Raw genomic sequence first — 10,855 nt, forward strand, 5'->3', positions numbered from 1 at the left:
TTACACTGTACATTTTTGGAAGTTTTATACGGCATGTCCGATGACTGTAAGTAATATCATATCATTTAAATATATGATTTTGATTTTTGGTGTTTTAACGCCACTTTTAAGCACCACTTTTGGGTTATTTCGTGGCGGCCAGTTTTTACAGGTTGAGGAAGCCGGAGTGCCCGAAGAAAACCACGGACCTTCGATAGAAAAACTGACAATCCTAGTCAATTAAGATTGGAGTCGAGTGCACGCGCACGAGCGGGGTTCGAACTCACAACCTCAGTGTTGACTGGCTATTGATTACAGTAGTACTACTTAGACCACTCGGCCACCGAGACCCCTATAATTTATATAAATACATCGTATATTAACTTGACATCTGTTAGAACTTTTCGGAAACAAAGGGTGTACAATTTACATCAGATGATAAACTATGTGTCGGAAACGCGATGCTGGAATATAAGGTCGTTAATGGCTATACCTTCACTTTTATTTGTTTAAATGGTAATTAGCAATGACTGAATGGTAACAGATACATACGTCTTATTTCGATACATAACAGCCAAAGAAAAGGGTTAAGAGTTGTAGTTAACAAAATATTTGAACATTTTGAGTTTCTGCTGTATCAGTAATATTTAAATTCGGTTTGTGATGAAGTCCGTGTAGTTGTACATTATGGAATTGAGGTTTTCCATTTAAGATTTAAAATCACTGGCCCCAGACATGTTTAATTTCATCTAGTGAAAGGTATTATAGGATAACTTGTGTTAGATTTGTTAATTAATTCATCTTTTTTTTAGGTTATAAATGTATGCACAACATATTATCTTATCATCAAGTGATATCTATTGTCAATTCCTTATTTCTTTGATTTAATTTATCAGATATATATTTTTTTAACAAAAGTACTTATCTACGAATTCATCAATCATCAATTCCCCCCACCCCCTCATTTCGAAATTGAAAACGGACTTTGAAATTTAGATTTCGACATACCTTATGAACTATTAATCCCAAAACTCACAAAAAACAAAAAACAAAAACCCCAAACTAACCAAAACTAATTCCTTTAATATATATGAAAGACAAAACCATGAAATTTATAGTCGTTTTCTTCGTAAACTGTAACGCTTAATCTGGTAATCATTATATATGTTTTTATTATATTGTTTGATAATTGTCTCATTGCCAATTACTCCACATTTATTTATATCAGTAAGTAAATAAATACAATATTAACAAATTCAAATTTATTCATATATATACAAATATTTAGCAAACGTTAAATACAGTACACTGAAAAACTATTTCAATGCAAATAACACACTCTTGAAAAATGAGAAGTTAGAGAAATGCTGAAGGCAATTTCCCAAACCCAAACGTTAAATACAATACACTGAAAACTATTTGAATACAAATAACACACTCTTGAAAAATGAGAAGTTAGAGAAATGCTGAAGGCAATTTGGTTGTGTCACCCACTTCGTCAAATACTCTCTCAGCTGTTTGAGGTGAACGAGCAATTTCCTTAAATAGGGAACCTACAGAGTTGTTTACAAAGTTGTTTATCCTAGAGTATCTATCATAACTTTTTTGGGAGAACCAGCCTATATGATTCATAATCTCCTTAGTGTTTCCGGAACCAGACACAGCCAAGGAGATGGCACATCCACCACGCAATGAGTGCGGGGTTTCACCTTCATCGATATCAAGTTTTTTCAAATAATATTTTAACCTACTATACATAACTGAATGGGTTACTGGAGATGCAAGTACTTGTTTTTTTCTATGATCCAATACTCTGAATAACTATCCAACAGATAAGTCTACATTCATTTCCTTAGCGCCAGAAACATACTTTTCAAGAGAAAAGACTGGACAGACAGAATGATCCTCCATTCTCATAATTCTAAATTCGTTTGTTCTTCCATTCACAAGATTTTTTCCGATAGTATGCATAATAAGAAACCCTGAATTGTCTTTAAGAAGTTTAACCTCTTGAGCGAGACAATGACTCAAATAGGACGCTCTATCTCCCCCAAAAAATTAGAGTTTCAAGAATGCTTGATCTCTTAGTAACACAAACTTTTTCCATTACCAACTGAGAGTCAATAAACCGAGTAATTTTAGTTAACTTCTCAAAAAAAATGGCTTTGCTTGTTTAACCACTCTGTGAGAAATTGCTTGTTCTTGCTTAATAGCGCCTAAATATTTTAAAACTTTAGCACTGGACGCTGGGTTACCAAACATCAAATCGTCATTCCATTTATCTCCCCTTCCATAGCATTTGAAAAATGATTTTAATTGACTTAAAGTGGTTTGAACGGTACCCGAGGCCAACCTCAAAGGACATTCGCACTCGTGAATACCGGTTTTGCCCAAGTAAGCACAGTTTATACCATGAATTTGTGTCCTACCTAATTTATCTTTGAACACAAGAAATTTTCGGATATCATCAGGGTTAGCAAAGTAAATACTTTTCGAATAGTATGCTAGAAATTTTGAAAATTCCTTCTCTAGAGCGGACTTTTTATTAGCATAAGGTGTATCCTCAACGAGATTATCTAAATATCGGAGTCTTTTTTCTGAAACACGACCAAAAACATTCAAAGACTGTGAACTATTAGTTATAAATTGGTGACCACACGACTGACAATATTTAAAGCCTTCGTCATTGGGATAACAGCAAGACTGGCAAGGAACTGCAGGTTTCCACAATCTTGGGATACCAGGGGTTACCTAAAATTAGAAAACAAGCCTAGCTGCAAAAAGTTTAAATACAAGTTTCTTTGGCTGAAAACCATTTTTTGTGGGTGCTAAAATGGCAAAATTTTCACCTATATCACCAAGAACAACATGGTCTTCAACATATGACCAAAGCTTCGGCCACCAAGATGGTAAAGGTGAAAAAAAAGGAAACACAAATGTACAGGTATTAGGTTTTTGCTCTTCTAAAAAATGCAAGACAGCAGATATAAGGCAAAAAGGTTGAAATACATAAGGGTTTTTCTCAACTGACAAATCTTGTGCAAAAATGTTCACCTTTGACAAAGAAGGACAAGGGTAAGGAGTGAAATGTTTTAATGGTATTCCCTCACCATGAATCATTGCGTTGGAGTCCAGAGCCATTAAATCCACTGTGTGTGGACCAAACCTATCCTCTACCAATTTCCAAGCTCTCTCAGTTAGCTTGCTATTCTGCAAAGTCAACTTTCTAGACCCAGAGTCTGCCGGATTTTTTGCTGACGGGATATATTCTAAATGTAAATCTATGTTTAATTCTTTAAAAATGCCAAAAATAGACTTCATTATATCATTCAACTGTGTACATCTCCCCCCTTCTCCCTCCCATGAAGCTACTACTGCCTGATTATCAACAAATGCATCGACCCTATGATTTGCCAAACGTTTGTCCAAAGACATGAGTGTTTTCAATAAAGCTTCACCTTCTTTGAGATGGATAGGGCGTGAGTCGTCCTCTTTAAAGAAATCTCCAATTACCTCTTCTTCATTGACAAACGCTGCCCATCGATAGGAGGAAGCGTCTGTGGCAAAAGAAACCTGCAAATGATGTTCAGCCCGCCAAGAAACATAACCAACCCATGTGTCTAAAAATTGCCAATGTTTAATTTCCTCCCCAAGTTTTTTGGCAATCAAAACAGGTTTATTATTTTTAATATCTCTTCCAATGGCTTTATTCGACTCACGCGTAAACAACTTTGCTGCCGGAACAGCAAGCATAAAAGAAATGCACTTCCCTGTAAAACGCTATAACGTTTTGAGAGGCACCTGTCTCTGAGTAATAAATAAAATCTCTAAGCTCCTCGAAAGATTTCGTTTTCTTGTCTGGGATTAGAAAAGCCTGTTTTACAGAATCTATAAGCATTCCTAAAAACATGATCATTTGACTAGGTGAAAAGACGGACTTGTTAAGACCTACAAAATAGCCCAACCTTATCAACACTTGGCATACAATATAAAGTGATTTGTAAGTTCTAAACAAATGAGATAAACAACATTTTTCCACAAATTCTGAAATCAGCCTGTCATCAATATAATGTAAGCATGGAACACCTAACTTTCTACAATGTCCTGTTGCAATCATCCCTGTAGTATGGTAAATGTAGGCACTGGTTTTAAAACCAAAAGGTATGGTATTGAACACCAAATACCAATCTGCAAAGCGCACACCGAAATATTTCATAACCCGATTTGTCATCTACAGACGCCATAAACGTACTGTTTTCAACTAACCTTGGCACTTCTTTAAGAGTATCTAATACAAAAGGCTTATCTATGACCCACAGGTTAAAAAAACGCTCATCATAACAGAGCCTAGGTTTTGTTACCTCTACAGTAAGGGGCATTACCAAATGAGGGGGGTCACAGCAACCAACTCTACCCCATACAGACATAGATCCATTTCTGACACGATCTAAAAGAGTCGACTTAATAAATTCAACATGGTTCTTACAGTTAAGTGCATTGTCAAAATACATACACTGTGGCGTAGCAGAGTCGTGCATTTTCCCTTTAAAATTGCCTTTGAAATGTCTGAAATAATTTTCAATATAAACCCCATTTTCTAATCATTCTAAAACTTCTGCAGAAGGATTAAGTTCTCGCCAAGCTTCTAAATGTTTGTGCAGATTTCCTGCGAAAAAGGATTCTGGCTGTCTAAAAGGTAGATTTTCTAAATCAAAAATACTATTTTCTGCTACCTCTTCTGCGCGGGAAACGTAAAATGGAGGTAGGAGAACTCTTCCTCTGTAATCCACCCAAACTTCTTCGTTTTCTTTAAAATCAATACTGCCAGGGTCAAATAATGACTTCATTTCCCATTCAGATAAATCAAATTTCATTCTTTTTGGATTATAACCCTAAAATGAAAAAATTACAGAGAAAAAATTCCCCGACCTCCATTCCGCGTGACTAACAATAAGCCACTAAGGATTAGATTCCCATGGAATGAATGTCAGAAAACTTTTAAACCTTACGAAATTTAAACGGAAAAACATAACTACTCCTTCTTCAACTTCGGACACGAGTTCACGTGATGACCATTCTCCTTACAGAAACAAGCGCCCCATTTGAAAAACATTTTTAACTTGTCTCAAATAGTCTCAGTTCCCACTCGAGTCACACAAACATCTTCCACTTTGGTAGACCATATTTATAGTAATGAACCAGATAATATTCATTTTTTTTCTGTTCCAAAGTATTCTATCAGTGACCATTATCCAGTATGCATTTCTCACAAAAGAGGGTTAAAATCGAAAAAGAAAATTCATTAATATATTACGTTCAGATCTACTAAACATTTTAATGAAAATGATTTTATCAATCACATATCACAGTGTTCATTTGATAGTGTATTAGAAATTGATGACCCCGAAGAAGCATTGTTGTCATTTTTAAATATTTTTACTGAAGTATTAAATCATCATGCTCCACTCATTAAAAAGAGAGTAAAACGTTTGTATCAAAATGAGTGGATGAATGATGAAATTCTAGATAGCATGAGAAAACGTGATTTTTATCATAAGAAAAAAGATATGTATAGTTATAGATTCTGGAGAAACAAAGTCAAATATCTCATCGAAAACTCTAAACAAAATTATTATACCAATATCATAGAACACAAAAAGGGAAACAGTAGTAAATTATGGAAGCACCTACATACTGTCAACGGAACCGACAATCATACCAGTATTAAAATCATAAGTGATTGTAACAAAAAGGAAATTTTAGAACCGAAAAGCGTTGCTGATGTATTTAATGCTGATTTCACAAATATCACAGATAATCTTAATATAAATCAAAACAGCAACAATAGTTCCTTTAACAAACTTGATGATTTCATATCGGGTCATGTACCAGATAACGTGTATTTTTCTATACCACTTATGAGTAATGATTTTGTGTGTTTACAACTGAAAGCACTAAATGAATCAAAAGCAACAGGTCTTGATAACATAAGTGCAAAGTTTTCTTCACATGCTATTTCACTACCACTTTGTTATATTTTTAACTTAAGTATTAAAAAATGTATTTTTCCATCTTCATTTAAACTTGCAAAAGTCATACCAGTTTATAAGAACAAAGCTTCAAAACAGGATGTTTTTAATTACAGACCAATTGTAATTTTACCACTCATTTCTAAAATCCTCGAAAAACATGTGAAAACACACTTTAAGTTAGTAAAATATCTTAATAAATACAACTTATTGTATAGAATGCAGTCAGGCTTTCGCGTAAACCATTCTTGTCAAACTGCGTTAACAGCTTTATTGGATAAATGGCTTAAAGCCATTGATGATGGCGATATTGTTGGGGCAGTGTTTCTAGATCTAGCAAAAGCCTTTGATATTCTCAATCATGAACTGCTTATTCAAAAATTAAACAAATACAAATTTGCTTATACATTGTACTTCGTTACGATGGTTTACATCATATTTGGCTGACAGATATCAGATGGTATCTATTTCAAATACATTTTCAGACTTACAAAAACAAAAAACGGGTGTACCTCAAGGATCCGTTTTAGGACCTGTGTTGTTTTTAATTTTTATAAATGATCTTCCTTGTCTAATCCTAATCATAACACCGATTTATTTGCTGATGATAGCACCATATCAGTCATTGGACAAAACAAAAGTTGTATCAGTCAAAAACTTAATACGGTTTTACAAGATATTTTTCGCTGGTGTGATGACAATAAAATGGCTGTAAATGTATCTAAAACGAAGGCTATATGTATTGGCTCTAAACAGAAGCTTTCAGTTACATCAAATGAAAACATTAATATTGCTATGAATGGACAACAAATTAAAGAAAGTACATTTGAAAAGGTTCTAGGTATTTTTGTTGATGCATCTCTATCCTGGTCTTCTCATATTGATTATATCATAAAAAGGGTTAACTCTTCTTTAGCTTTACTAAAAAGGATAAAGAAATATTTAAATCACAAAGCTAGACAAATGTTCTATAACGCTTACGTTTTACCTCACTTAGATTATTGTTGTTCAATATGGGGAAACTGTAATAACTTTCTATTAGATAGTTTACTAAAACTGCAAAAGAGAGCAACAAGAATAATTTTAGACGAACATGATTACACCAAACCTTCAAGCGAATTATTTCACGAATGTAACATTGTGCCGATTACACAAAGAATACATTATCATAAATCATTACTAATGTGTAAGGCAAAACATGGCTTAGGTCCAGAATATATGTCCAGTCTTATTTTATCAGATTCTGCAAACCAAAAATACAATACGAGATTTTCGTCCTCAGATAATTTTATAATTCCAAAACCAAATACAGAGTTGTATAAGTCTAGTTTCTCGTACAATGGACCAAAAGTATGGAATGCTCTTCCTAATTCAATTAAAAAATCAAACACAGTATTAGAATTTAAACATAACTACGAATCTATGTACTTTTAACATTACCATGATATTTGTACTGTAATGCCATATATAATAATTGTTTATTGTATTTAAATTGTATTACATCTTTATTTATCATTATTATTGAATATGTATTGTTTATTTTTAATGTAATTATTATTGTATTAAGAGAGCCTTATTGAAAATTGGTGTAATCCAAATGAGTTACTCTCTCTAAATAAAGATATTATTATTATTATTATTATTATTATTATTATTATTGTTCTCCTTTGGAATCTAGGGCGAAAACCTGGGTTTCGCATCATACTTGAATCACCGAAAGATGGAGCAGCGGGACCATTTACCGGGAAACCATTACCATAACCTACAAGATTACCATAACCTACAGGGAACGGATTTTAAGGGAACGCTGGACAAGGATATGGAAACGCTGACGGACCCGACACACTTTGAATAGGCATTTGGTTACAACCCTTGCTATCAACCTTCTCATCAGTTCTCTCATTTTTCCTAGCATTCTTTTGCCATTCAGCAATAGTAGCTGAAATCTTTTTATTTTCTGAAGACCCAAGCAATTTTAAACACAAATTAGAAATGTCATCATTATTTTCAAATTGTCTACAAGCCTGCAAGGCCTTACTAAAGAAATCAGCCTCTGGGTGACTTGCTTTATTAGCACACTCAACCAAAAACTCTAATGCAGCTATAAGAACGCTTGGTGGCGTCAACACTTTTTAATGCTTCTGTAACTTTATCCGAAATTTGCTGATGTTTTAAATTGTCAAAACTGTTTTCCATTTTTCGAAGTCTTCCCTCAAGATCAGAACTAGTTTTAGCGGATGTAGAGATACTAAACGGGGTATTTGGAATTTGTGGCCCCTGGTCACCAGCCATTGGTGTAACAGGTCTAGTAGTAGATGCAGCAGATGCACCTGAAATATCCATATCAAATTTTTACATTCTACTAAATAAGATAACTAATATACCAATATTAAACACCAAAAGCTAATAATCTTACAATTATTACTTAAAAATATTGCATTTCGGCTAAGTGTACTCCATTGACAAAAAAAGATTATTTTTGTGAGCATAACATTTTCCCAATTTTCAATTCAAGCAACACTGATGAGAATTTACTATTCAAAATATTGATTATCTGGCAACCTTTTTTTTTTTTAAAAATAAATTGGCATACAAACTAAAAATTTCAAGTGCACTACACTGTAGTTTCCTAGTAAACATCTTTCTACAAGTTCGAAATCGTTTTAAAATAGTACAACACACAATTTGGTTATGATAGATTAAGAAGTACACAAAACGTACTAGACAGAAAACTTCTGACGTTTTTTCGTCCAATCGATTGCAGGTTTTGTTACATGTACATCTACCTAATATGCCTTTATTTTTTATAAGTTATTGACATATATATATATATTCTTATCCAAAATGAATGAGAAAATTGCACCCATGTCACACTCCGACCTATATAATAAATGATATATTTATCAGGTTTAAAAATACCTTACCTTGATCAAGAGTAGTTAAAGATGAACCCTTTGGGCCGCCAATCAAATTGGCATAAAGAATGGCTTGGTGCATGAGTTGCAGACCGTTCTCTAAACTTACGTCTTTTCCAGCCAGCATCAGAACATCCTTAAAAGATTCTGCTGTTAATTTCTTAAACTCTATTGACAGCTCATCAAGGGAATAGTGTTCAACGGGTGATCTGTTTTAAGACGTGCCATGTTATCCACCAGAACGTCATCATCAGCGGATTTGAAATCCAAGATCATAGGCAATAGACCTTTCCCGACTAGTGTATGTCTAGGCTTTAATATCAAGTGTGGCTCAGCCATCTACAAAATATAATATATTCCATAAAAAACGAATATATATATATAAAAGAAACAGCTAAATACGACAAAATGTCAACTCAGATTAAAAGATAAACCCACATTGCAAACATAGAACTTATATATCACTATGGAATGTGCCGTCAACCCATTCAATCATTTCAATACCAATGTAAAATTATACCGGTAGCACCTATTATCAAAATTGAAAATAATTATCTCAAATAAAAATAAAATAACATCTTGTTCTGTATGGAGCCCACAAACGATGGGCTGAATTCGCTTTATAATAATTAAGACTAAGTTGTAGTTATTCTTCTATCTAAAACCCGCTAACAAAAATAAAACTCATTCATGAACATCATTAGCTATCGAGCGCACCTTAAATTTAACAACAAACTTGCGTAATTACCTTTTACACTTTAAATGTTTCACAGAAAATTCACCTGTTCAATCTATGCAATAAAATCAATACTGACCCATCTAGGTCAATCAACTGACGAAACATGTTAATTCATTGTGACTAAAATATGCTAAATAGGAAAACTTCTCAAATCGTACACATCATATATAATAGCATATCAAATGTTATATCTTCAAATCACATAATAAAATCATAATTCAAACTGACTAAATAGAGAATAAAGAGCCAAACTTAAACGCACGGACGAAGTAAAAGGCGGGAAACCGGCGAAACACGTACCTTATCTCAGTAAAAAATTCTGTTTTCAACAAAATAAAGTCAACCAGCCGATTAAATATAACCAGAATTACACCGTGTTTCGAGGAAAACGACGACATCGTCAAAAACAATAAATGTAAATTGAATCGTAATCCTGAAATCAAACACGACAAACTAAGTTCGCTCTCTTAAGTAAAGAGACCAACGTCATAAAATTAGTCTATAGGACCAGCATCCTATAACCCAAAGACAACACATGTCTGTTCTCAAATGAAAAAAGGATCACCATCCTAAATAACAAGACAACAAATGTCCGTTCAAATAAATAGGACCACCGTCCTTAAAAAATTCTGACAGACGACACCATCCGTTCCCATAACAGAATTAAATAAATGAAAATGCAGACGACACCATCTGCCTAAAATTATATTAACCATACAAATAAAATAAAATATACTTACATTGAACCGATAAATGAAAACTCGGATATCTTTCGTATAAAAAATAAAGCACGTTTTGCACGAGCCCGGGAAAATATCTTTAAAGGGAGGACAGAGGCACGTCTGTCCTCGATGACTGCAGCTCGAAATATGATTTAAATCTAAAGGTCTTGTGACTTCGCGTGAGATGTCGCTTAGGAAAATAGTATTTCATAAGAGAAAATTATCGACATAAAGGTAATTCCCGGATAAGTGTATGACGTACGTAATGTCTCGAACATAAAGTATAAAAAATTAAAGCAAATTGTTTTCTTTCCATTTTTTTCAAAGATGTAGGGGAAAACCGTTTTGCAAAAGGCAAAACATGGCTTTTATAAAAACCCGACTGTTATTTTGTGACAAAACATATAGACACACCCAAAAATTGATACAGAACAAAAACTAAAATATGTTGAAAGCAAAATTTCCTTCTAT

The sequence above is a fragment of the Mytilus californianus genome, unplaced genomic scaffold (genome assembly GCF_021869535.1).
Source record: "Mytilus californianus isolate M0D057914Y unplaced genomic scaffold, xbMytCali1.0.p SCAF_6, whole genome shotgun sequence".
NCBI classification, from domain to species: Eukaryota; Metazoa; Mollusca; class Bivalvia; order Mytilida; family Mytilidae; genus Mytilus; species Mytilus californianus.